General features: G+C 39.7%; 1 protein-coding gene across 1 annotated transcript in view; it reads right to left on the minus strand.

Annotated features, from left to right (window-relative positions):
- Positions 1 to 10,077: 10,077 nt before the first annotated feature.
- NFAT5 (nuclear factor of activated T cells 5) overlaps positions 10,078 to 27,722 on the minus strand; it is a 380,479-nt gene continuing 362,834 nt past the window's right edge. The window contains exon 15 of the transcript XR_012717237.1: positions 10,078 to 10,088. The gene's annotated coding sequence lies outside the window, so the exon portion shown is untranslated. The remainder of the gene's footprint in view (positions 10,089 to 27,722) is intronic.

A 27,722-nucleotide genomic window follows, 5' to 3' on the forward strand; every position in this document is an offset into this window, starting at 1 on the left:
GACATAATATATATAGACGCACACCTTCCCCCCGCTACCTGATGTGGACGATCAAGAGAAAAACCTTTCCCCCCCCCCCTCCCGGTCTTCAGTCCGGAGGGGGGGGGGCGTCTTTTGATCGACCGCCTCAGGCAGCAGAGGGGCTAGGTTCACCACTGCTCCCTGGTCTTCACCCTTTAACCACCAGTCAGGGATCAGGTCTTCATTGTGGGGAGTCTGCCAGGTTGCTACCTCCTGAGGTGGATCCAGTAAGATAGACAGAACACCATAGAAACAGAATAAAAACACAGAATATCTACATAGACTAAAACCAGGACGGACAGGGAATGTAGGCTAAAATCAAATAGGTATAGGGACAGGACTAACATAGACAGAAGAAAGCACAAGGTTACAGGTAGCGGGACACAAACCGCCAAACAGGGATAAAAACAGGCACATTGCAGAAAGCCCAAAGGCTACAGGTATACAGGATATATTGCAGAAAGCCTGGAGGCTAAACAAATATAAAAACAAACACAACAGGGCAGGCATAAAAACAAGGTAGACAAAGACTCAGGCATAAAATATATGAAAACAGAACTGAACACAACACACACATATCTCAACTAAAGTGAGACTAAATGAGAAGACTCAAATACACGCAGATACACATGAATTGGAAGGAAGAAGTAAAGCAAGTGAACACAAATTCTTAAAGTGACAGGAGTACACACAGAGGTAGTCAGAAAGCTAAGTCTGCTGGAAGGCAGAATATCAATAAATAGAAAGACTTGGCATTACAGTCAACTGGTCTCCAGGAATATAGAGTACCCCCGTAACCCTCTGTCTCAAAGGTCTCTCATCTAGTTAACCAGTACTCAGCTCTGCAGTGATATATATATATATATATATATATATATATATATATATATATATATATTGTGAGAAGGCGATGAGCAGAGTGCTGGAGTCCAGGTCTATCAGCCCAAGGTTTTGTGACGTATGTGTGGTCCAGGACGGATCTGCAGTAGGCCTCTGCACAATTGTAGGTCCTGGGCTCATTAATGACCCATAAAAGGTTACTGAGCCTGTAGTTCATGATAGTTCCATGAGGTGAAAGGAGGTGTGTGGTTCTTTTCTGTAACCCTGAGTCCGGTAAGACTATATTGTGCCTATTTTGTTTGTGTGGCTGGAAGTAAGCCACATGTATAGTTAGGTTATCTGTTCTGTTAGCTAGTAGCTCAGACGAGCAGGTATTTATTTTGGTTTTTGGTCGTTTTGTTTATTTTTTGTGCCTGAAGTCAAGATTTATTTATTTTCCTGTTTTTTTTTTCTAAATAAACCAGTTTGCTGCATTTTGTGTCCCTGTCTTGACTGTTTGGGTCCCACATATGGTGGAGGATGCAGACAACCCAAGTTAAACTGTCTTAACGAGACATACACAATTTTTTTTTCTCTACTATGTCTTGGGTGAAAGCTGCAGGAGAGATTAAAAAGGAGACCTCCAGCATGGAGGACTTTTTAAAACAATTTGGGCAGGTCATCCTACAGCAGCAGACTCAAGCACATCAGCAAAAAGCCATGATAGAGGCTGAGATGTGACAACAGGAAGCCCAGCAGCAGGAGAAACCTTGGGCTGCTATACCTGGACTCCAGCACTTTGCCTGTCACCTTCTCACTAAATCACTAAATATAAATATATATATATATATATATATATATATATATATATATATATATATAATTTTTTGTATATATATATATATATATATATATATATATAAATAATGTTTTTATGGAACACATTCTGTTTTGGCCTAATTAGAGAGCCTAATTAGCATATTGGGTTCCAATTACTCAAGTATAGTAGGAGGCTAGAGAAAGAAATCTAACTGTGCCAAAATCAGTGGAGTGCCACCTATTAAAGGATGCAAAACATAGGTGTTGATGAAGGTGGTGAAAGGTCCCATTTAAATAATAAAAAAAAAATCCTGCCTTAGAAAAGCTTACAAATTTCACTGACTAGTAACTGAACACCAGCTCTACCTACTGGTAAAAAATACAACTGCAACAGCTGTGTTTTACTGCCTGGATAGTATTGGTCATGGTATGTGATTTATATATTAGTTTTATATTATATTTGCCTTATTCACTGCCCTTGCCAAACATCAGCAGCTCCATGCATGAATTACTTATTAATTGAGGGGATATCAAATGTAGCAACGCAACTGGAAACCCAGCTCTGTGAAGAGCTTCTCTCACACTAAGATTGCAAGGATTGGGATAAACGAAAGTTAATTGCATTTCCAGATGACAAACCTCTCACCTCTGAACTGAATGGCTCTTTATAAAAGCTATCAGTAATAAACTGTAAATCTCAGCTATGATTGCAAATAAAGGTCAGGTCCGTACAGGCAGCCACTTTCCCTGGCTTCACTACGGATTCGAGAACCTTCCTTTTAAGGTGTTCCAGCTGTCATTTTACAAAGTAGTGCAATGACTGTTCTTTGGAAAATAATATTACACAGTACCCTGGTGGATAAGCTTTCAGCTCTGCAGAGGTTCACAGGAGAGAATCAGCAAAACTAACCAGACATTCATTAATACACAAATACGGCATAACTCTAAAATCCCAAACTAATAAAATACTTACGTGGCAAATACACAAGTGAGGAAAATAATTTATAAAAAATATCCACGTAGTTCCAGAGATCTAGTAGGGAGCTGGGAAATTAGAAACATTAGACTTATTCTTTATTCTATTCTTATTAATATGTCTATCTATGTAGATCAAAATATGGGTGTAGGTCTAAATACAGTCCAAAGTAAGTAGCAATGTAGTCACCATTGAATTATATTTGTATTTGGCTACCAAAGAATTAGCAATCTATCTATCTATCTATCTATCTATCTATCTATCTATCTATCTATCGATCTATCTATCTATAGGATATTCGATATATGTCTGAGAGATCAGAGTAGACTAACCAATTATGGCAGGTGTAGAGGCCGCTACCCACCAAACCCACCGCTGAATGAAGAGTTGCCCATAGATTGGCTCTATTCAAGTCTCTATACAGGAGTTTTGGAATGGCTGAGCCAAGTCTCTGTAGCTTCCAGCCATTTACTAGGCAATGACAGTGGACACGCACATCCACCTCTTCAGTCTAGTGCTGCTTTACTGGTCCTCCCAAGAGATTCAATCAGACATTTATCTGGATATGTGAATATTCCAGAAACGTTTATGATAGGCAAAGAGATGCAAACTAATAACACAAACTCATATACTACGATGTTGAAGGCTAAGTGTAGTGTTTGTCATAGACATATCCATTGGTGAGATACACAATGGCTATGGTAATTATACGTTATAAATACACTGAAAAAGACGCTAACAGAAAAGTACAGCCAAAGACAGAAAACTCATGTACCATGGTGAGTGATTCTGGAAGGAAGAATTTGTTGTCCTATGTCCCTTAGACAGCAAAATAATTATAAAATGAAAATCCAAGCACAAAAGTAATTACCAAGACATTGCCGTGATATTAAACTTTCAGTTCTTGTTTCACTGATGGTCACAGTCAACATAAACAGTATACATGATAGTTAAAATGACTATGACCCAAGTACATGCAGAATATCATCATGTAAGTAGCAAATATCAAATGAGTTGGAAAATACACACGCATGCTGGAATCCTATATTCTTATTATGGGTAACAAGACAAAACCTGGAAGCTATACTACTTAAAAATAAATAAGTGTCCCTTTATTTCCCAAAAACATTTTTAATACCATTAGATCGCTAGTTAAAGGCCCGAATCCTCAGGCTGCAATACTGATGACAACATCTACTATAGAAACATATTATGTGCACTGTATTAACAACACTATATATATATATATATATATATATATATATATATATATATATATATATATCACTATCAGCAATGGAACAGGCAGTTATGTGTGTATTTTTGTAGAAAGTGTTGTAGACGCGATCTGGTGTACAATCAATGGGCCCTTTATTTAGCTTTTTCTGGTACAATTCTTTTAGACTATTAGTTTATATCAGTCTTTCTCAAAGTGGGCAATAACGCCCCCTTGTGGGCGCTGGAGGCCTATAGGGGGGCAGTAAAGGGCACAGAGAAGATTGGGGGGCATTGAAGCGGTTTAGGGGGGCGATGACTAATTTAAAGGGGTGGTATCATAACAATGATTCTATCTATACTGCTTGTTAATGTGGATTTAAGACTTTTCCTAAATACACTGCTTCAGCAAAACTGCTTTGTTTGTCCACTATCTTACTTTATTCACTTCATTATGGACACTAGCACCTGGCCCCCTGCTCATTGCTGAGGGAGCCACATGACGTAGCTCCCTGCTGTATGGGGGGAGAGAGTGGGGGGGCTGAGTGTACGGAGCCAGCCTGTGTCTGCACCACACATACACATCACATACACATCACCTAGCTCCCTGCTGTGAGATAGAGGGGGGGGGGTGGAATAAGTGCTGCTTTCTTATATAAAGCAGTCTAAATCCTACTGGGCTAAAGGACCTGGTCTCTCTGTTCACTAGGATAAAGCTTTATTATATAGAGCAGGCTGCTAGTGGGCAGAGGAGCCAGGTCCTTTAGGAAACTCCGTACAAGGTAAATCCAAGTCTTATTTTCACATGACACACATAATTTAATTATTAACATAATGACTGCGATTTTGATTCTTAAGATGTAGTAAAGTAAAAAAAATGGGGGGGGGGGGGGCACTAGAAAATAATTAATTCTTGAAGTGGACGGTAGACAAAATAAGTTTGAGAACCTCTGGTTTATATGGTGACTTTGTCTGCAACTCCTGCTGTCCGAGATCACTTTGTTGCCCCAACAATTTCTTCACTAATGTAAGCAAATGGAGTTGAACTGTGACCCTAAGTGTGTTTGACTAACTTCTAGCCACAAAAAGATTGAGCACTATTGGATATTTAAGCGACTAGAAATCACAATCACAACACATTTGGGGTTGCAATGCGACTCTATTCACTTATATTGGTGAAGGAGTTGCAGGGTGAAATGTTGCACAATGGGGGTTGCAGCCATAGCTATCCTAAATTGACCATCATGGCAATCCTAGGTATCACACTCAATAATAATTTTGAGTGGGGGTTTAACTATGGAAGCTGTAGTATAATCTGATAACAATGGTTCTACAAACCTACATACAGTAAGAAATAAAGTTCCTATATAGTCCATACACTGCCAGGTGAAAACATTGACGTCATTGATAATATCGTGAGTCTTATATACCTTGATTTTCTCCAAGTTTTATCTGGCACGTCAGAATGACTTTGTCATATCAAAGGGGTGGTATCTAGCCTTGCTTGGTCTTCCATGCTAACATAACTGTGGAGGTGGGGTCTGCTACAGGAAGTTGCCTCAATCCTACAATTTTCCATCAAACTACTGTTCACCCAAGAGATGAAGATTAAGTTGCTGCCACAGCTATGGTGGTCTAACCTGTTGTAACAAAATGGAGCTGCATTTTACAATTATACATTTATTGTGTATGGGCAGACTATGCGGAGGCCATAGAAGATGGAGGTTTAAATTAGGAGTGATCGGAGAAGGTTGTGGTTCAGGAGTAGAGGTTAGATGACTTAGCTAAAGAGATTACAGAAGAATTCAATGAATTGCTGGATGAACAACTGCTTATACTAAGTTCAATTACGGGAATGCTCATAAGCATTAGACCAATGGAGGATATGTAATATATGCCTGCCTCAAAAGAGAGCTAAACTGGACACACAGAGACTGGATAAAAATGTATATTTTATATAGAAACTGACCTTTTCTTCATTACAGGGCCAATGTGATGATGCTGATATTAACTCCAAGAAATCTGTTACATTACTTTGACATGTTTTAGGAGAATAGGCTTTTACAATAAGAACAGCATAGAGCTAATCCTTAACAAAGGTTTATTATGCTGTAAATCCAATGTGATTTCAAAGGATTACAGTTGCACATGATAGATGGATTGTCACATCAGAAAATCTCCAGGGATGACTTCATAATATGCATCCACACATACACCACCCTGGATATAGGTAATAAATTATCATTGTAACCTTTCACACTGGAACCTTTCACAACACACTGATATCAATGATTTATGCTATAAGGCTGGTAATTTGCTTCTATGTATGTACCAGAGGAAAACAGATTAAAAAACATAATAATCAATGGGATGTTACAGTGTTACATTAGTAATAAGTTTTAGGGAATATACATATACATACTTGCCCCATTCCCTCCACTGCTGTCTGGTGTCATTTGTGTCTTCTATTTCAGAAAAATAACTAAGACATACCGAGGAATGGAAAAAGGAAGGGAGAAAAAAAAAGAGAATTATGTGTTATATATACAGTACATGATAAAGCAATGGTCTCCAATCTGGATTTTTTGAGCCAGGCCGGTTGTTGATTTGGAATAATAAGGAGCCACAGGATGGAGACCAGTGTGCTAGACCATCAAATTGGTGGAGTCCTTGGAATTCGGCTCTGTTCCAGAACAAGAGAGTTGGCCGTAGCACCTATTCCTATTTGATGATGCCTTGGGATTTCTGATACCATGAACCTGATGTGCCATTGAAGGAGTAGGTATGTGTAGGTACTTTTATGTCATTCCGTTAAGTGGACGTCCAATCAAATCGATCCTCTGATATTCCATAAAAAGGACATCCATTAAAGCTGATCTTCTGATATGTAAAGTGCATATGAAAGGTTTATAACATTATATATATATATATATATATATATATATATATATATATATATATAGTCTTTCATAGTCTCTACGTATATATATGCAGTCTCTTCATTCTAGATCAGAGATGGTCAAGCACTTCAATAGTATAAGCCTTTCGCATGCGCTTTATATGTCAGAAAATCAGTTTGACTGGATGTCCCCATTATGCAATGTTATAACAATACATATACAAATTAGATTAAACATGGCAGAAACAACTTTGACAACTAACCATGAATCCCCAAAATCTAACCAGCTTTCATCTGTACATAAAGAAGAAACTCAATCCATACTTGACTGCCTTAGTAAGTCAGTGGAAGTGTGGCATGATCAGAAACCTATTTCACCTTCATGACTGGACAGCCAGCGATGGGGGGGATGGGACATTGTTTTTTTTTATTGTTCTTGTGACTGTCAGTGAAGATTGTTGTGTGCTCTCTTGTTAAGCTTTCGTTATGTATACTGTTACTGTACATCAAAAATGACCATTAAAAAATAGAATATTAAAACTGACAACTGTAGAAGGGAAAACAGTTGATAAGGGATTATATAGACACAAATTCACCAAGTTCAACCTATTAACCTAGCAACCTATTCCAGAGTAAGGCAAGAAATAACATAAAGTGAATGCCAATTGCCCCATCAGAGGAAAAAAATCCTTTTCAATCCATCCTCCATGATGCAGGCCACCTCATCACTGTACCAGCCCCTGTGGAGTTCCAGAGGTAGGTTCCATTTAATCTCCTCCTACCGCATGGTTGTAGTGAGGAGGCACTTTGGTGGCACTTAGTACTGGATCCCCCAGTAATCAGACATGTATCACTTATCCTTTTGTGAATTGTGAGAATTTATGTAAAAAAAAATCACCATATGCAAAATAAGAAACTGAGACAGGAATATCACCTGACATGATTACAACTGTGAAGTGCTCACAACTTGTGGATTAAGGGTTGCAGAAAGCTCCTGGATTTTGAGTAATTTAATTGTAACTTTCCTAAACCATGTTTGTACCAGAAACACAACGTAATAATTTTCTATGGTGATATTGCCTTTATATTACCCTCTCGAATAGGCTCCTGAGCTTCTTGGCCACGCCACGTGATTTACTTCAAATTAAACAAATTTAAAATGTGTCATAAGTAAAAAAGAAAACAATGTTATTCTTAAGCAGCGAGTTCTGTGCGGCAAATTAAATCACATTGCATGAACAAAAGTGCGAGGGAAAAAATAACAGAAAATACTAATACCCTTTTTAATCATGGCATGTTCTCAAATGTGTGAAATCCTTTATTAGTTTTTTGTTCTAGTAAAAAGAGGAAAAAAATCAATGTCAAATAATATTTGAAAAGCTTAAGTAAGATGGACGCCTGTATGAATTCTCCCGCAGTGGATATCAAGTTACGCTTTTCATTTAGATATTTATCGTCTGGAACAACGTGCCTTAATCAGCGCCAGTCCTTGATAGTTTATTATGTGTTTTATTAAGAATATCTGTTCTATTGCTATATAGTGCAAAGGTAATGTTTTCCTTTACTTCTGTACTAAAAATCCACATGAATAAATCGCAAGATCCCATTTCCTTTAGAGGTGTTGGTGGAATTGCCAATTTTTTTTCAAGAATATTCAATGCATAGGGAAGAAAATACATTCAATTAATCTGATGTCCAAAAAGTCAAGTCACTAACAATACAACAAATAGACAGAGTATATCTATTACATGAAGTATACACATCATAGATTTGCTGTTGGGCGTGCTGAGAGGGGAGGAGTCACACATGAGCTTGACCACACCCTCTTTATCTAGGTGAACATGTGCAGTTTTCCTCTGTTCATATGCACAGTAATGTAAGCAAGCAAGAAGGGGGGGGGCAATATTTCTTCTTACAATATTCTACTTTAGAATTAGAGGCGAGGTGGTGGGAAACAGCACCCTGAGAGGACCCAATTTTAGAGCGTATTTTAGATTTTTTATGTATTCCAAATAATGTGTCAAACATTGAATGACCAGAAAAACATGAATTTTTCAACAAAGGTACAAAAGATTTAAAGGGGAGCTACACAAAAGTCTTAAAGTAAAATTTGAAAATATTTAGAAACACTACTCACCTCACTGATTTCCCACCACTGCCATTCTGATGTTTATCAGGTTCCCGCTTGACTCCCCTTCCTGGTTCTCAACACACGAGAAATTACAGGAAATGCCTGCTCAGCCAATCACTGAGCAGAAATCCTTAAAGTGGAATTCCAGTTAAAGCGGTTTTCCCATCTCAGTATTTCAGCAGTCTGGTTAAAGTCTTTTCTTTTCACTTCTTGTATTTCTCCTCTTTCCCCCTCCCTCTTGCTAAACAGGATGGAGAAGTCTCACAACACTTGATAATTGTACAGAAGGTGCTCACTGTTATCTGTGTATTTTGATAGAGAGATAAGAGACTTGGCTTTATCAGCAAACTGCAATTAGCTGAACAATTGTCCTGCCAAGCACTTGTCCTATCTCACAGGTCTGGGGTTATAGCAACACTATGTAGGCAATGGAAGGAGTAAGGTCTCATAGCAGGAGAACAAAGCAGAATTTCAAAAGCAATATATTTAGGAAAAAGCCTCAATTTACATAAGCAATCAGTATAGATAGGATCCTTGAGATGGGACAACCCCTTTAAGGGCTAAAAACATTTTGGTTACTACTACGTAAGTGGTGTTTTTAATATTCACAGTCTTTAAAAGCACCTGTAAGCTCTTTTTTTGTAACTATTGCCTTTAATATGAAAAAACAATTTTAGAACATCTTTTAGAAATTTGTGTTGTGGCCTTCTGTTACAAATTTACCAACTTTTTCCTTACTTGTCACCAAGCCTGCCAAATTACTTCCAATTCACCCAAGACCCACCGTCTAAGCTGAGTGGGACCGTTCACTTTTAAGGGGTGACATGCCTGAATATGCTGAGATTATTTTTGGAAATTCGGTTTACTTGGCTTAGGGTTGACTGTTATTCTTCCTATACATTCATGAATAAATTGACAACTTTGTGTTAACAGTTGGGGGTGTCCATACACACTATGGTGTTGTCCAGTCACTGCTGCCAGTACCAGACTGTGCAGGCACACACCGCTTTGACAAGGGGAATGTTATTCCATAAATTTCTAGGAGGAATAGCAGAGGAGGGGCTCAAAACAGAGTTCTAAAAAAGTGCTGCAGATTTGTTATTGTATAAGGAATAACAGAATTTCTAGCATATAAATGTGGGTTGAGGTGGCAGGTCTCTGTTAGTGTTGGTCGCCAAGCTGCTTTTTTTTTTTTTTGCCGTCTCTGCCTTTTGTCTATCTCTGTCTAAGGTTGTTTTTGAATTATGGAAACAACCAAATGTGTCTGTTGTTTGTTGCTACCATAACTTCCATAGAGGTACACAGGAAGAAAGCATGGTGACTGCAGAGTAGCTCAAAGAATGACAGCAAGCAGAGATGTAAAAACCCACAAGGAATTGATACAGAAAGGATATTGTAAAATTGTATATCTTTTTATTATACAAACAATAACATTTATTTGCTGAAACTGGACAACCCCTTTAATCCTTTGGCGTGTTTGGAAGCTTCATAAGTAAATGGAATAATATACGACAGCATAAAGACTTTAAGAAGGCATTCTCCACAGGTTGTATATAGAAAGTATGACAATTAGGAATATGTCTGTCACATATAATAGTTACTAGAAATGAGCGAGTACTATTCGAAATGGTCGTTTCGAATAGCACGCACCCATAGGAATGAATGGCCGCAGCCGGCACGCAGGGGGTTAAGCGGCCGGCCGCGACAAAGTCTGCATGCCGGCCACTTCCATTCATTCCTATGGGTGCGTGCTATTCGAAACGGGAGTTTCGAATAGTACTCGCTCATCTCTAATAGTTACTACAGGAGACAGTAAAACATTAATTCATAAAAACACTTGAAACTTCAGGCTCTAGCTACACTGGGCACAGAGGAAAAACAGGAAAGAGACTTTGGGTGGTGACGCAGTAGGGCTGATCTTCCCCTGAACATATCAAACTCTGATCCAATAAACACTATGGAAAAAAAAAAGATTAAAAAAAAACTTTCAGAGATGTGTTATTAATGCCAAACAGCACACTTTCCCTTTAGGACTTACAAAAGCACTCAAGTTAACTGTTGCCAGATGTCAAACCATCACAGAGGGAGTTTTCAAGGATCAAAACGGTAGCAGATTTAACCCTTCTGTATGATGCAGCCAAAATTCATCAACCCCCTTCTATTACCACTTGTAGGGAAGACAAGTAACAGAAACCAAACGGGATTCAACTGAAAACAGGGTGTAACATATGCATAGAGCAAATCTTTTCTTCTCTTGCAGATCACATCCGTCTGATGTAATTATTGAAGATAATGAAATATGACATGCAGCTTGGCCTTTGACCAGTAAGAACAACCTCAGCTCCGTTACCTTGCGAACAAAGCCAAAACAGATGTCGTCCTTTCCATGTAGTTTGCTTATGATAACTGTAACACAGAACAGGTCACCGCATAGACTTATGGAGCTCACTTTCACGCTCATTGCACTATCTGGGAAGAATGCACTTTATTAAATATGAAATTGAAAACTGGCTGGCGAAATAATATACAATATTACATATTTTTTTATTTTACAGGGTTTTTTTTGATTTTTTTCAGTATTAAACAAAAACTGTTTATCCACAGAAAAAAGAGAATTATTATCATGTACAAAAGACTAATTTAGTGACCAACTAATATAGTGGTATAGCGGTATAGGTGTAGAACAGTAGAGGGGCACAGCCTTAAGGGACACCTACTGAGGAAGTGCAAGACGCTAAGCGTGCGATGATGAGGCATGTAGAGATCCAGAAGAGGGACAACTTTGTGGTGCAAAGAGATCAGAAAGCTTGTAATAAGAGAGCACACAATTGTGTTGAAGGCAATGGACTGGTCTAGGAGGAGAAGAACAAGAATCATTTTGTTTAGTTTTGGTAGTTAGTAGGTCATTTGTGACTTTGGTTAGGGAGGTTTCAGTGGAACGATGGTGTTAGAAACCTGTAGTCTGTTGAAGAGCAACTTAGATGAGAGTTTGGAGGAAAGTTCAAAGAGGACATGATGGTGATAGATCCTGGTGGTGGGAAGATGATGGCCACTAAGAAAAGGAAGGTAAGTAGAAAAGGTAAAGGTAAGGATGGGTAAAGGTGGGGTTGTGGTGAAGGAGCAGGTATCAAATAGGAGAAATCCAACTCTTTCACCAAGCTGGGGCAAGCGGGAAATGTGGGAAAACTGAGGCTGCATTAGCAGAGTGCAGTGGGGAAGGAAGAGGCTGAAGGAGTCAACCATGTCTCAGTCAGACCAAGAAAGGAAAGTTTGTGAAAAAGGTGTGTATTCTAGTTTACTAAAAACATGCATTTGTACATTGCATAGGGCCCTGGAGAGGCGGGCGAGAGGGGCTGGAGCACATTAGATTGATTTCAGATTGAAGGGTTACATGAATTAGTGATAGTTGTGAGGTGACAGAAGAGAGATCTGACAATGGGGATTTGCTGAGATGGCCCCGGATTAGGGGATATCCTGTTTAGGAGACATGTGAGTAGGAGAGGCTATGGCTTGGTGGTTGTGTACATCTGGGCAGAATATAGCCAAAAAAAAAACCAAAACATTTCTACCCATTACTCCATTCAGACTAGGGGGAAAAAAAATCCAATTCTTGTGATCTGTTCCTAGTCCCTGTCCCAGGGGTAAAAGTGGTATCACACTGTGTGGAGGTGCTAAGAGCATTATAATATGAGTTGCACTAATGTGGCATTATACTGTGTGGGGAGATACTAACATGGCATTGTATTCTGTGGGGGCATTAATGTGGCATTATACTGTGGGGGGCACTAACAAGGTATTATACTATGTGGGGGATGCTAATCTCACATTATACTGTGTGTGGGATACAAAGGAGCTTTATACTGTATGGGGGCACTAAAGAGCGTTATACTGTTTATAGGGCATTAAGGAGCATTGTACTGTCAAGAGTAATTAATGGGACATTAGTGCCCCACACAAAGTGTAATGCCCTTTTAGTGGCCATGTTGTAATGAACTATTGGTATCCCCACACAGTATGCTCCTTAGTGCCCCCATGCACACACAATATAATTCACCATTAATACACACCATATCATATAATGCTATTGAGTGCCCCCATAAATAATGGACATATTCATCCTCCAACTGCTGTCCCCTAAACCTGGATACATTACAATAGCAGCGCCAGGAATCAGCAATCTGTGCAGGCAGCAGCGACGCTGTGAATAAAGGATAGGTTGCTGTAACAGGAAAATACCTTTACATTTTCAGACCTACTGTGCTTCATTTTACAATGAAATAGGCTGATGGATATGATTTATCTCATAGGACCAGTACATAGGCACACACAGTCCCTTTAACTCTGTACAGCAAAGACATAAGCACTTGTTGTACCTCCATATTATGGCTCCATGTGGTACTGTATTAGATATTAGGGGATATGTAGGAGATATTATTTCCTAGATGCAATATGTCAAGGCAAAAATGTCTCCAAAATAATGCATCCAATGGAGCACTCCGCAGAAACAGATGGAGAAAAGCTAGAGTACATGTGTCTCAGAGTTACAGACAGAGTCAGTAGTTTCAGAGGAGTAATTATTTCCAATGGACCATATCAATTAAATTGGTGAATAATGTATGGTACGTATGTGCCTCTTTGGTGTTTAGGGTTCTCTCTCTTCTATGTATGTCACTGGGTGTAATACAGAATGCTACGAGCGCATACTTTGCCAACCTAGGTTCCCAAGAATACTTCTTCAGCCTAGATCAGAGGTTCTACAGAAAATAGTAACATCAAGACTTCTACAATAAAGAAGAAAAACTGACATCAGCCTCCTCAGATGCTTTGCTTGTGCCTAAACCACAAGAAAGGAATGGTATTATGAATTCCATAAAGTGGAAATATTTTTCCGGAGTCCACTTGCTGTGATATGGTTGGGAATCACTGAGGATTGTTTTAGACATGAAGATTTTTCTTAACAAGTGCTCATCTGCCATAAAACCTGTCGATCAGCATTCATTCTGCCCTGGCCCGATTACACAAGCCGGTGTAGAACACAAGCAGGAGGAACGATCACTAAAGCAATGATTCCCTAACATTTGCTTTCTTTGTTTGAACAATGATTTTTTTGTTCCACTGATAGCAAGCGATCACTTGAACAAGCAAACACTCATTCCTTGGGTGATCGGGAGTGTTATTAGACAGACTGGTAACTGGAAATGAGCGTTTGTTTCAGTGTTCTTTCCCAATAATTGCCTATAAAACCACTTGGTCTAACAGGGTCTGTAGGAGATAGGCACAAATTATGGTTTTTAATGGGGAATATGAGCAACGTCTGAGACCTAATCCGTTTCCTGAAGCTATATGAAGATCAGTTGCATCAATTATATTTGTGTCCTATCAAGTCATTGAGTGTGCTTATAACTAAGTGAAACCCCTGCAACAGCCTTTCCCCCTGAATGTCCATACTGCAATTCAGTGTCCTTCTAACATTGAAATCTTAAAGCTTCCTCAAATATATTTTATTGTTTATATAATGAAAAGTCATACAAATTTCCAATATATTTTATGTATCAATTCCTCATGGCTTTCTAAATCTCTGCTTACTACATGGTCCCTGGTCATGTGCTATACAGTCCATGGTCATGTGATGTCCAGTCCATGGTCATGTGATGGACACACAGGTGCACAGCTAATAGTCACAGCACAGTAAACAGACCCCTGCCTGGTAAGGAGCTGTACACCTGTGTGTTCATCACATGACCATGGACTTATATATCACATGACCATGGACTGTACATCACATGATCATGGACTGGAAATAAATGATGAATAACAGCAAGCAGAGAATTAGAAAACATTGAAGAATTTATAAAGATAATATATTGGAAAATTGAACAACTTTTCATTACAAAATCAATAACAATTGCTGAAAATGGAAAACCCCTTTAACTTTTGCTTAATTCTCTATTTCATAAATATTACTTAAATATTCTAATAATATTGTGCTTTTTATATCAAATCTTCTTTTCCTAAGTTCTGAGTCTGCCACATTTTTTATCATTACAAGTAAGAGAACTGACATGCACCTTTTGAAAGAGGATACTGCGTACCGTACCTTTAACCTTGACTCTGAGCACAATCTTAATTTTGCATGCAAGCAGAGGTTAAAAAATGGTTGACCTCTTGGCGGAGACGGGGGTGGGTGGGTTTTGACTGGTTTAATTTATGAGAAGACTAAGAAATTCTGACATAAAATGCTTGTCCCATTATTCATGTGCTACATGACAGAAGATTGGTCTAGTAATGCATGAGCACAATACAAGCATATTTTATATTGTCCTCATTTGCTGGGCCTTATTCGCAAATAACAAAACGGAGTATCCAAGGTAAAATGGTACAATGCCTTTCATCAAGTTTTATGTTTGCCTTATGTAACCCTGCGTATTTAACAACTTTATAACATAATTTGTTATCAATAGCAACAAAATATGATTTTAGAAAATGTTCCTTATATACTAGTATGTTACATTTTCATAAATATGTGAGGAAGAGTGATGTACAATGCACAGGTACTGGGAACCGATGGCATTCCTATACTGCTATTGTAAGAGTAAGATTTACATTGTTCCCAAAAGATCAAACTTACCCCCAGATCTGACTCATCCATCTATTAACCTGTCTCTGAAACCTATATTACCAATGACTTCATTAGCCTAGATAAGCGCAAAATGGCAATATCAAGTAACAGATTGTATAAAGAAAGTTAAAGTGGTTGACCAGTTTCAGACAAATGTTGCTGATTGTATAATGCAAAGTTGTACAATTTTCCAATATACTTTCTGTATCAATTCCATCACTGCTTACTGTCATTCATTCTGCATGGGCCATGGTCATGTAATATACGGTCCATGGTCATGTGATGTATAGTCCATGGTTATGTGATATACAGTCCATGGTCATGTGATATACAGTCCATGGTCATGTGATATACAGTCCATGGTCATGTGATGAACACACAGGTGCACAACTCATTATAGTCATAGCACAGTAATCAGACACATGCCTGGTACTGAGCTGTGCACCCGTGTGTCCATCTCATGACTGTGGACTTTATGTCACATGACCATGTACCATACATCATATGACCATGTACTGATGATTTTCATCCACTGGGAGTAAGCAGAATGAATGACAACAAGAAGAGGTCTAGAAAACTTGAGGAACTGATATAGAAAGTAGATTTTATAAATAGCTTTTCATTAGACAAACAATAACATTGGTCTCTTAAAATTGGTCTGAAACTAGAAAATTCCTTTAGGTTGAAGCTCCATGTGGTGTAAACGTCATGGTCTGGAAATCGTAGCATGCAAATTATACCTATGGAAATGCTAACGGTTTCCATTATAGGTATGGTTGAAGCAGAAAGTCGGCAAAAGAACATTTTGAAAAGCGCCGCAGGTAAAAACATAATGCATTTCCGGCACGGTTTTTCCCACAAAGCTTTTTGACTGTGGCTCGCTACCTGAGGCCTTAGCCTTAATCATGATCATTAAAGTTTGAAGGGCTATTCCCACCCCAGACATGCATGGCACATATAAAGGCCATCCTATGCAATTCTGATTGAGTAAATTTTACTTCTGGGCCCCACACGTATCTCCAGAACAAAGGTCTCCTGACCCCAGTCCTGCCATTCCATTCATTCTCCTGGTAGGACGGTGGTTGAAGAACTTATACTCTGAAGATAGCTGTGGGTAAGAGATGACACCAAACAAAAACCGTGACATCCACCAACATCTTCTAATAGTTGACAATGACTTTCATGTCTTAAAAATGGCAATATTTAATAGCTAGAATGAGACAAAAGTGGACAAAGATATTTCAAAATGCAATCAATATTTACAGCATAGAATATATAGGGATCATATAAAAAAAAACCCATCAAAACAATAATAAGAAAAGAAACATTGAATTCACCTGAATATTTAGTCTTTATGTTGATAACTGAAAATACAAGATGAAATTTACAGCTTTGCTGACATTTATAACCAGTTCAATTAAAGTGTAATTACAATTTTTGTGGGAGGTTTAAAGGAAATATATAATGAAATATTTATAAATCTACTGGACAAAAAACACACATACAATTTGGGAAATCTGCACTTAACATAAAATATATCCCATCCATTCTCTCTTCACCAGATGGATCAATTAAATACGGACAGCCATGATAAATCTGTAGTAAATTACTAATCATTCCTCGTCAATTTACTAAGATGTATCCTTAATAAAAGGTGCGCCTTCTGATGATTCAGACTGCATTTTCATTACTGTACAGAGCCGTATCTACCGATTAGGGTCTGCTTTACAAACTAGACTTGAATGGTTTATGTAGAAACATTTAATCTCTATAACTGCAGAGTAAAACAGCGCACTATTGTTCTGAAATTGACCTGCATTTAATATTGTGATTTTGGCAGAGTTCTGTTATATTTTGCAACAGATTTGTTGCATTTCTGGCTCAAAATATTGCATGCTAAGTCAGTTTTTTTGTCACTGTTGAAACACGATTTTTGGACTGTTGATTTACAATAAAAACATCCCAATCTGCAGCCGGTGGCAGCCCAACTATCCATCAGCAGAAGATATTGTACCTGGGTGTACACATGTCATTGACCAACATAACGTCACACTTGACTCATGAAAACACCGTGGTGCTGTAGTCTAAATTTATATCTGTATATCTTGTGAGAAGGTGACAGGCCGAGTGCTGGAGTCCAGGTATATCAGCCCCAGGATTCTGACATATGTGTGGTCCAGAGCAGATCTGGAGTAGGCCTCAGCCCAGGTGTAGATCCTTAGCTCACTATTGGGCCAGAAAAAGGCTGCAGATTCTGCAATCCAGTGCAGTACCATGAGGTGACAGGAGGTGTATGGTTCTGTCCTGTAACCCTGAGTCCAGTGAGACTATATTGCTCCTGTTTTGCTCGTGTAGCTGGAAGTAAGCCACATGTATAGTTAGGTTATCAATTCTGTTTAGTTGCTCAGACGAGCAGGTTTTTATTTTGTTTTTGACTGAAGACAAGGTTTATTTATTTTCCTGTTTTGTTTTTTTTTAAACCAGTTTGCTGTACATTTTGTGCCCCTGTCTTGACTGTTTGGATCCACACCACTGCTTCTACCAAGCTTACTTTCCCACACTCTCCAGAAGAACTTTGGATTTGCTTTGGAAAGACCACCCCTTTATCCAGACTAGACTTCTGTAATAGATTTTTCACAACTAATATACACTCACCGGCCACTTTATTAGGTACACCATGCTAGTAACGGGTTGGACCCCCTTTTGCCTTCAGAACTGCCTCAATTCTTCGTGGCATAGATTCAACAAGGTGCTGGAAGCATTCCTCAGAGATTTTGGTCCATATTGACATGATGGCATCACACAGTTGCCGCAGATTTGTCGGCTGCACATCCATGATGCGAATCTCCCGTTCCACCACATCCCAAAGATGCTCTATTGGATTGAGATCTGGTGACTGTGGAGGCCATTGGAGTACAGTGAACTCATTGTCATGTTCAAGAAACCAGTCTGAGATTATTCCAGCTTTATGACATGGCGCATTATCCTGCTGAAAGTAGCCATCAGATGTTGGGTACATTGTGGTCATAAAGGGATGGACATGGTCAGCAACAATACTCAGGTAGGCTTTGGCGTTGTAACGATGCTCAATTGGTACCAAGGGGCCCAAAGAGTGCCAAGAAAATATTCCCCACACCATGACACCACCAGCCTGAACCGTTGATACAAGGCAGGATGGATCCATGCTTTCATGTTGTTGACGCCACATTCTGACCCTACCATCCGAATGTCGCAGCAGAAATCGAGACCCATCAGACCAGGCAACGTTTTTCCAATCTTCAATTGTCCAATTTCGATGAGCTTGTGCAAATTGTAGCCTCAGTTTCCTGTTCTTAGCTGAAAGGAGTGGCACCCGGTGTGGTCTTCTGCTGCTGTAGCCCATCTGCCTCAAAGTTCGACGTACTGTGCATTCAGAGATGCTCTTCTGGCTACCTTGGTTGTAATGGGTGGCTATTTGAGTCACTTTTGCCTTTCTATCAGCTCGAACCAGTCTGGCCATTCTCCTCTGACCTCTGGCATCAACAACGCATTTCCGCCCACAGAACTGCCACTCACTGGATGTTTTTTCTTTTTCGGACCATTCTCTGTAAACCCTAGAGATGGTTGTGCGTGAAAATCCCAGTAGATCAGCAGTTTCTGAAATACTCAGACCAGCCCTTCTGGCACCAACAACCATGCCACGTTCAAAGGCACTCAAATCACCTTTCTTCCCCATACTGATGCTCGGTTTGAACTGCAGGAGATTGTCTTGACCATGTCTACATGCCTAAATGCACTGAGTTGCCGCCATGTGATTGGCTAATTAGAAATTAAGTGTTAACGAGCAGTTGGACAGGTGTACCTAATAAAGTGGCCGGTGAGTGTATATGTATAACTGTAATGTCGCCTTAGAGGACCACCACTCTAGAAGACTTACCATAGCCAATAGCCACAAACAGGTATAAAGCAATGAATATATAACATAGAATGTTCTGGTTATGTTGTAAATTGGTGATACAACCTAAGAATAATAATGAGTAAATGTAAAATTTGAATGCCAGGATAATAAACATAAGAGTAAGAAAATACACAAATGGAGACAATAATAAGGTATTCTAGTAGACATAAAAGATAGAGAAGACCTTGCTCAAGGGAACAAGGGACTCACATCCTATTCTCAGCACACTCATATCAGTCCCAGCAAGACACAAATATGCTTGAATGTTAAGTTAATCCATAGTTTAAGTAAACAATATGCCACTTAGAGACTGTCATTAAAACCAAAATGGATCATAAATATTCCAATAACAGTTAAAGAAATGAAATATTCGGTGTCAAACAGATGAAAGGTATAGGTTACATATTATAACATCTAATGCATGCGAGTGAGGGAGCATTATCTGCAAAAAAAATGTGCATATGACAGCACTCACTTAAATACTGGAATCATATTGACAGACAATGATAAGCAATGATATAAAAGCATTTCTTCAGAAGAAATTCAAGGTGAATCAGTTACAATGTACCAACTATTAAAAGCAGAACTCTTGTATGACCTGACTTTACATCTTAACAATATCTTACTAGTAATTCATTAAACAGAACCTTTCACCACCTGGGGAACATGCGGTTTTATATATCGCTAGAAAACCGACAGTACGCTGAATTCAGCACACTAAGGGCTTTCCCGTTCTGTGCCCCCGGTGAAGAGCTATCGGTGCCAGTACTGTAGTTCTTCACTGACAGAAGGGTGTTTCTGACAGTCGGTCAGGAACGCCCTTCCTCACAGCAGCGTCTATTGTGCTACACTGTGAGAGAAGTGAGGAACGCCTCCTCCCCTCCTGATAGTACTCGTCCATAGACGTCATCGCTGGGTGGATAGCGTCATCGCTGGGTGGTAAGTAACACCCCCTCTCACAGTACAACACTATAGACGCTGTTGTGAGGAAGGGCGTCCCTGACTGACTGTCAGAAACGCCCTTCTGACAGTGAAGAGCTACGATATCGGCACCAATGGCTTTTCACCGGGGGCACAGAACGTGAAAACCGATAGTGTGCTGAATTCAGCACACTGTCGGCTTTCTAGTGGTGTATTACACTGCATGTGCCCCAGGTGGTGAAAGGTCCTCTTTAAATGGCCAGACACATACAGTGCTTGGGTTGTGTACAATCTCAAAGACAGGAATATTCACCTCATTCTCATGAGAAGAATAGACAGCGGCTATGGCCATCCTACACATCCATATACATGCATTGGTTTGAGCTGTGTTTGAGTTAAAGCTAACTAAATCGTATATGTGATAGTCTTGCTGCAGAAATAAATGGTAAGCACCAAGCCATGGTATGACTACAATTCCTGCACAAATCTTAAAAGTCGGTCAGAATGGGTATGCATTCCTGAGATTGATGCAATTCGCTTACTCTATTAGGAATTCTGGGAAAGGATTATGCAAATAAGTTCTCCATGACGGAAAGAGGCCATATAGCAAAGGGTGAGTCTACCTAGAGTGAGTTTACCTTTCTAGAATTCCTAGTAGAGAATGCATGATCTGCAAAAGACACAGTACCAATTCCAACCTCTCACACAGCCAAACCAGTAACTGTTTTGCACTGATGAGGAACAATAACCCCAAATCAGCTTTCTGTGGTGTCTCTTCCTTTTGAAACAGATTTTCTAGTTTGGCTTTAATCCCAGAAAATATCTCTAGGTTTCATAGAAAACCAGGCCTTGATCTATAGGGAGTTACCTTCCAAAAGGTGGCACTAGATTGTGATTTTTTATTTTTTGAACTTATTTGCATATTTATTTTCACAGACTTCCTAGTAGAGCATACATTTATATGATCTGTTAGACTCTATATAAGGTGGCCTTCAAAGTCAGTCTCCCTAAGGCCTGGTTCACATCTGTGTTCGTTATTCCGTTCGGGAAATCCACACAGGGACCCCCCGAATGGAATACCAAATTCACTGACAAGTGGTGAGCTTATGAAAGCACATGGACCCCATAGACTATAATGGGGTCCGTGTGCTTTACGCACGGTGTCTGCACGGAACATGCGGAGAGAGAAGTACTTCAAGAACTACTTTCCTCTCCACATCACTCATTATATTATATTATCATTATAGTCTATGGGGTCCGTGTGCTTTCAGTGCTCACCGCTTGTCAATGGGTTTGGTATTCCGTTCGGGGGGTCCTTCCCAAACGGTTCGGCTTTCCCAAACGGAATACCGAATGCAGATGTGAACCAGGCCTAAGGAGACATAGTACCCCTGCTGATCTATGACCTCTCACATAGCCAAATCAGTACCATGCCTTGAACCGATGAGGGGCAATAGCCCTAAAACAGCTGTCTGAAGAGTGGGTTTAGAAGAGACAGTCTGATTTGGCTTTAAACCCAGACAATGTCTCTAGGTTTCCTTTAAAACCAGGCATTGATCTATAAAGAGCTACTGTCCAAAAGGTAAGTTTCCTAGTTTCGTTTTTCCATCAAGGAGAACTTATTTACATATTCCTTTTGAAGGTTGCTTGTAATTTTTATCCTAATAAGGGAACATTAAGTTTCCAATAATATTTATCTTATACCCTCCAAAAATAAATCGGTTAATGTATTGTATGTACCCCCAAATGGTTCCATTATAAATACAACTTGTTGGCTTTGGCTACATGGAAAAGTAAAAAAGCGATGACTGTTGGGTTACGTGGATGAAAACTAAAAATATGAAGTGCTCTAAAGACCAAAATAGACCACGTTCTTAACAGGAAGGTGTTGTCAATATTTCTATTTATTTGTTAAAACCACATTTGTACTCATTGTACTTAATGTACTCATTGAGGTGTCTGATAAAGTTTTCTAGGCAAGCTCCGTACAATAGAATAGATTAGCCATGACATCAAGCGTCATAATGGAGTCAATAATGGATCACTATGGATATTATCAGAAGAGGTGTGATCTTCTATTTTGATATTATCTGACTTGTATATGATGTATATGAGGTGTCTTCTGCAATTATAATCCCTACAGAATTGGCAAGTGGCAGTCTATTATTAATTTTAGTGACTAAAGTCAAAATTGCAGGATATAATACTGATATAGTGACATGTTAAAAATAAAATCATCAAAAAATCTTTAAAACTTAGTTAAAAATTCCTTTTTCGGTGATACTAGTGATTACTTCCCTTTAAAGGGGTACTTTATATATGGAAAAATAATATAAATACACTGCTCAAAAAAATATAGGGAACACTCAAATAACACATCCTAGATCTGAATGAATGTAATATTCTCATTGAATACTTCTGTTCTGTACAAAGGAATGTGATGACAACAAGATCACAAGATTCCAAGAATGGAAATCACATTTATTAACCAATTAAGGCTTAGATTTGGATCCCCCCCCCCCCCCCCAAAAAAAAAAAAAAAAAAAAAAGTGGAAAAACACACTACAGGCTGATCCAACTTTGATGTAATGTCCTTAAAACATATGAAAATGAGGCTCAGTAGTGTTTGTGCCCTCCACGTGCCTGTATGACCTCCCTACAACACCTGGGCATGCTCCTGATAAGGTTGCGGATGGTCTCCTGAAGGATCTCCTCTCAGACTTGGACTAAAACATCTGCCAACTCCTGGACAGTCTGTGGTGCAACGTGACGTTGGTGGATGGAGCGAGACATGATGTCCCATATGTGCTCAATCGGATTCAGGTCTAGAGAATGAGTGGGCCAGTCCATAGCTTCAATGCCTTCATCTTGCAGGAACTGCTGACACAGTCCAGCCACTTGAGGTCTGGCATTGTCCTGCATTAGGAGGAACCCAGGGCCAACCGCTCCAGCATATGGTCTCACAAGGGGTCTGAGAATCTCATCTCGGTACCTATTGGCAATCAGGCTACCTCTGGCAAGCACATGGAAGGCTGTGCGGCCCTCCATAGAAATGTCACCCCACATCATTACTGACCCACTGCCAAACCGGTCATGCTGAAAGATGTTACAGGCAGCAGATCGCTCTCTACTGCGTCTCCAGGAGACCATCCACAACCTCATCAGGAACATGCCCAGGCATTGTAGGGCGGTCATACAGGCACAAGGAGGCCACACACTACTGAGCCTGATTTTGACATGTTTTAAGGACATTACATCAACGTTGGATCAGCCTGTAGTGTGTTTTTCCACTTTAATGTGGGAGGTGACTCCAAATCCAGGCCTCCATTGATTAATAAATTTGATTTCCAATGATGATTTTTGTGTGATCTTGTTGTCATCACATTCAACTTTGTACAGAACAAAGTATTCAATGAGAATATTTCATTCAATCAGATCTAGGATGTGTTATTTGAGTGTTCCTTTTATTTTTTTGAGCAGTGTATATAAAAAAAACATAACTAGCTGAATAAAATATTTGGGTCCATTCTACCCTTCATCCTATTGCAGCACCGTCTCCTGGTATTAAGCTACACCTCGCTGTACACCTTCTCCACCAGGAAGTCATTCCCTAGCCATGGACCATTAGTTTTAGAACAATCCTGTGTCACCGCAAACTGTAAAATCTGCTCTTTTGCAAAGCACAAGGCTAAACTTTCAAGTTTAAATTTCAAGATGTAAGGTGGAAAGAAAATACAGTTCTCCCCACCTGACAGGAATTTCCAAGGAACATAATTTTACCAGCTGCCGTACTTTGATTTAGTTGAAAAGAAAACCAGCGCTGAAAGAAAGTAGAAAGTGCTAATGGCATAATGAGCATTAGAGGATCGCTAGATTTCTAATGTGCAAATAAATAAACACTTCAATGGCTTGTAAATGCCCCAGGGCAGAAAGAACATCTGAGATCTGAGAGCGGCTGAGAGGACATTAAGCATTTCATTTGCATGTGTGGCTGCGAGAAACAACGGCAATATATTATGACATCATAGGGTAACACAATAGGAAATTGTGCAAATCTTCAAGTCAAGTATTCTTAAGAGAGACTATATAATTTTAATATGTGACCACACAGCTTTAAGCACTACATATAATGTATGGACTCTATGAATCATTCATGTGATGTATAGGCACTTATTAGAAATGATAAAATATTACATGAGTATTACAATTCTCATAATGTCTTTATATTTATGTTATAGTTGTATGTATCTAATATCCTCTCATATGCCTTGTTATTTTTATAGTAATTTTATTTCTGTTTTTATAAAGTGCTAACATATTCCATAGATCTGTACAGATAGTATCTTTACTCACGTTTCCCTATCTCCTGTCTCACAAATACATGCTAGGAAACCAGTCGACCTTTTAGTATATTTATGGAGTGTGACAGGAGGGTCCAAAGGAAATCCTATAATCATGGTAAGAGCCTACCTCCCATGCTAACTACCAATGTTTTACTCATGCAGAAAGCTAATATATCCCCTACTGCCATACAAATAATGTTATCAATGCTACAATATTAACCACAAAGCCACAGCGCCATAAATACTGTATAAGTTGGTTTGCCCTGACTCTTCCATAATCTGGTCTAAATACATGTTTACTAAATTATTTCATCCATACACCAGTCCATATTCCTCAATACCTTAGACCATGAGTGCTTCCATTTACAGAGTCTTAAACATTTGCAATATATAGTGGTTGAAGAGTTTTTCCCACTAAAGACATGTATCCTGTATTCACAGGATAAGGGGCTAGTGCATGACCGATGGAGGTTCAACTGCCATCAAAATAATGGGGGGCTGGGAATAGAGTGCTGGTGTGAATGCTCAGCCACTTCTCTACTCACTGCTACACTGTCTACCAATAAGTATTTGGACACCTGTGGTCTGAGTGGCACGAGTGCCAATTACAGCCTCAACCGTCCGGGCATGCTTTCCAACTCCATGGACGGCTAGTGGTATTTTATTCCATTCGGCTTGCAGAAGACAAGTAAATTCTTTCACCGATTTTGGTCGGCTGCTTCACCCCTTAGTTCAGCGATCCGACTCACCCCAGAGGTGCTCAATAGGGTTCAAGTCTGGGTTCTGTTTAGGCTAGTCCAGTCAGTTAACCTGATTATCACTGTACCGAGCTATGGTAGACCTTGCTACTTGACAGCTGGCATTGTCATCCTGGAAGTAACATTGGTCCGACCCATAGAACTGCCATAATGTAGGAAGCACACTGTTATCCTATTAATATTATAAATGTGAAAGTTTGTGAGTTTGGATGTTTGTGGGTTTGTGTGTTCGGATGTTTGTTAGTCAATCACGCAAAACCTGCTTGACCGATTTGGCTGAAATTTTCCACAAACATAGTTAATACACCCCATTGCGCAATAGGCTACTTTTCGTCACAATAGCGCACATACGTTTTTCCCAGGACCCCCACAAACCCCAAACTCACATCACTATCTCTGCAATCTCACACACTTTGGACCCCGATTTGGCTGAAATTTTCCACAAACATAGTCCCTACACTCGATTGCGCAATAGGCTACTTTTCGTCACAATAGCGCACATACGTTTTTCCCAGGACCCTTTGGATGTTCGGATGTTTGGCGGTCAATCACGCAAAAACCGCTGCACCGATTTGGCTGAAATTTTCCACAAACATAGTCCCTACACTCGATTGCGCAATAGGCTACTTTTCATCACAATAGCGCACATACATTTTTCCCAGGACCCTTTGGATGTTCGGATCTTTGGCGGTCAATCACCCAAAAACCGCTCCACCGATTTGGCTGAAATTTTCCACAAACATAGTCCCTACACTCGATTGCGCAATAGGCTACTTTTCGTCACAATAGCGCACATACGTTTTTCCCAGGACCCCCACAAAACCCAAACTCACATCACTATCTCTGCAATCTCACACACTTTGAACCATAGCAAGCCACAAAATTCATATTACCCCCTACAGCAGAGGTCAGCAACCCCTGGCACACATGCCAAGAGTGGCACTCCTGCCATATTTCACTGGCATGCCAGCAGCACAGGACCTGCAAGAGTTAAATAAAGTCTCTGCTAGAGCTGAGTCATAAGGACACTCCTCTTTGCGAGATGTGCAGGAAACCCAGGGGGTGGAGCTTAATCGCTAAAGTCTCTGCCTGCTATAGTGATGGCTCCTGCCGAAGCTGCTAACAAACTGAAAGTAAGAAACACACAGCTCCCTTCCTTTACTTCCTATTCTCATTAATGTCAGGCATGGGGTTATTAGTTTAGTGTTAGTAACTCCATGTACCTCACATTAATAGGAATAAACCCCATCATGTCCCTCATATTAACCCCTGTGTGCCTCACATTAATAGGAATAAACCCCATCATGTCCCTCATATTAACCCCTGTGTGCCCCATATAAAGGTTACTAATATGTGAGACATATGGAGGTACTAATAAAAGACCTCAGTAATGAAGATACTTAATTATTACCTCCAAGTCTCTCACATATCAGTAACTAGAGATGAGCGAGTACTGTTCGGATCAGCCAATCTGAACAGCACGCTCCATAGAAATGAATGGATGCACCTGGTACTTCCGCTTGGACGTAGCCAGCGCGCTTAACCCCTTAATGCCGGCTACGTCCATTCATTTCTATGCGAGCGTGCTGTTCGGATCGGCTGATCCCAACAGTACTTGCTCATCTCTATTAGTAACTCTGTGTTAATGTGAGGGACATGATGGGGTTAATTGCTATTAATAAGAGGCATATGGAGTTACTAAACTGTCGTGCACAGGGCCAGACTTTATGTTGCTTACTCAAGAGTATCCTGTGCCCAAAACTTACATGTACTGGCGGAAAATTACAAATCATACAATGTCGTATATCGAAGTATATTAACCTGAAATACCTCTGTCCCAAAGTCACTATGTACAGTTTATACCAACACCGTATAGCGGCTGAAATACAAATTACATTCAACACAAAAGTCTCATGTGCTCTCAGAATTACAGCAACAACAAGATACACAGTTACATTTTATATCCCATACCTTATACACAGTACGAAAACCTTACCCGCGACTGTATATACCCACTGCTACAATCACCGCAGACGAAGTCGCGGGTACCAGCTAGTCTAAAATAGTGCGTCGGCATTTAATTTACCATGCACTGGGACCAAGGGTCCCAGTCCATACCAGGAGAAACACCCACAGACCATAACTCCACCTCCACAGAGCTTTAATGGGGGTCCAAATACTTATTGGTAGCCAGTGTATTACAGTTTTGATCTCTGGCAATTCCATATTGGAGAGGTGACTGAGCATTGACTCAGTGATATTAG

Source organism: Leptodactylus fuscus, chromosome 7 (assembly GCF_031893055.1).
Source record: "Leptodactylus fuscus isolate aLepFus1 chromosome 7, aLepFus1.hap2, whole genome shotgun sequence".
Taxonomy (NCBI): Eukaryota; Metazoa; Chordata; class Amphibia; order Anura; family Leptodactylidae; genus Leptodactylus; species Leptodactylus fuscus.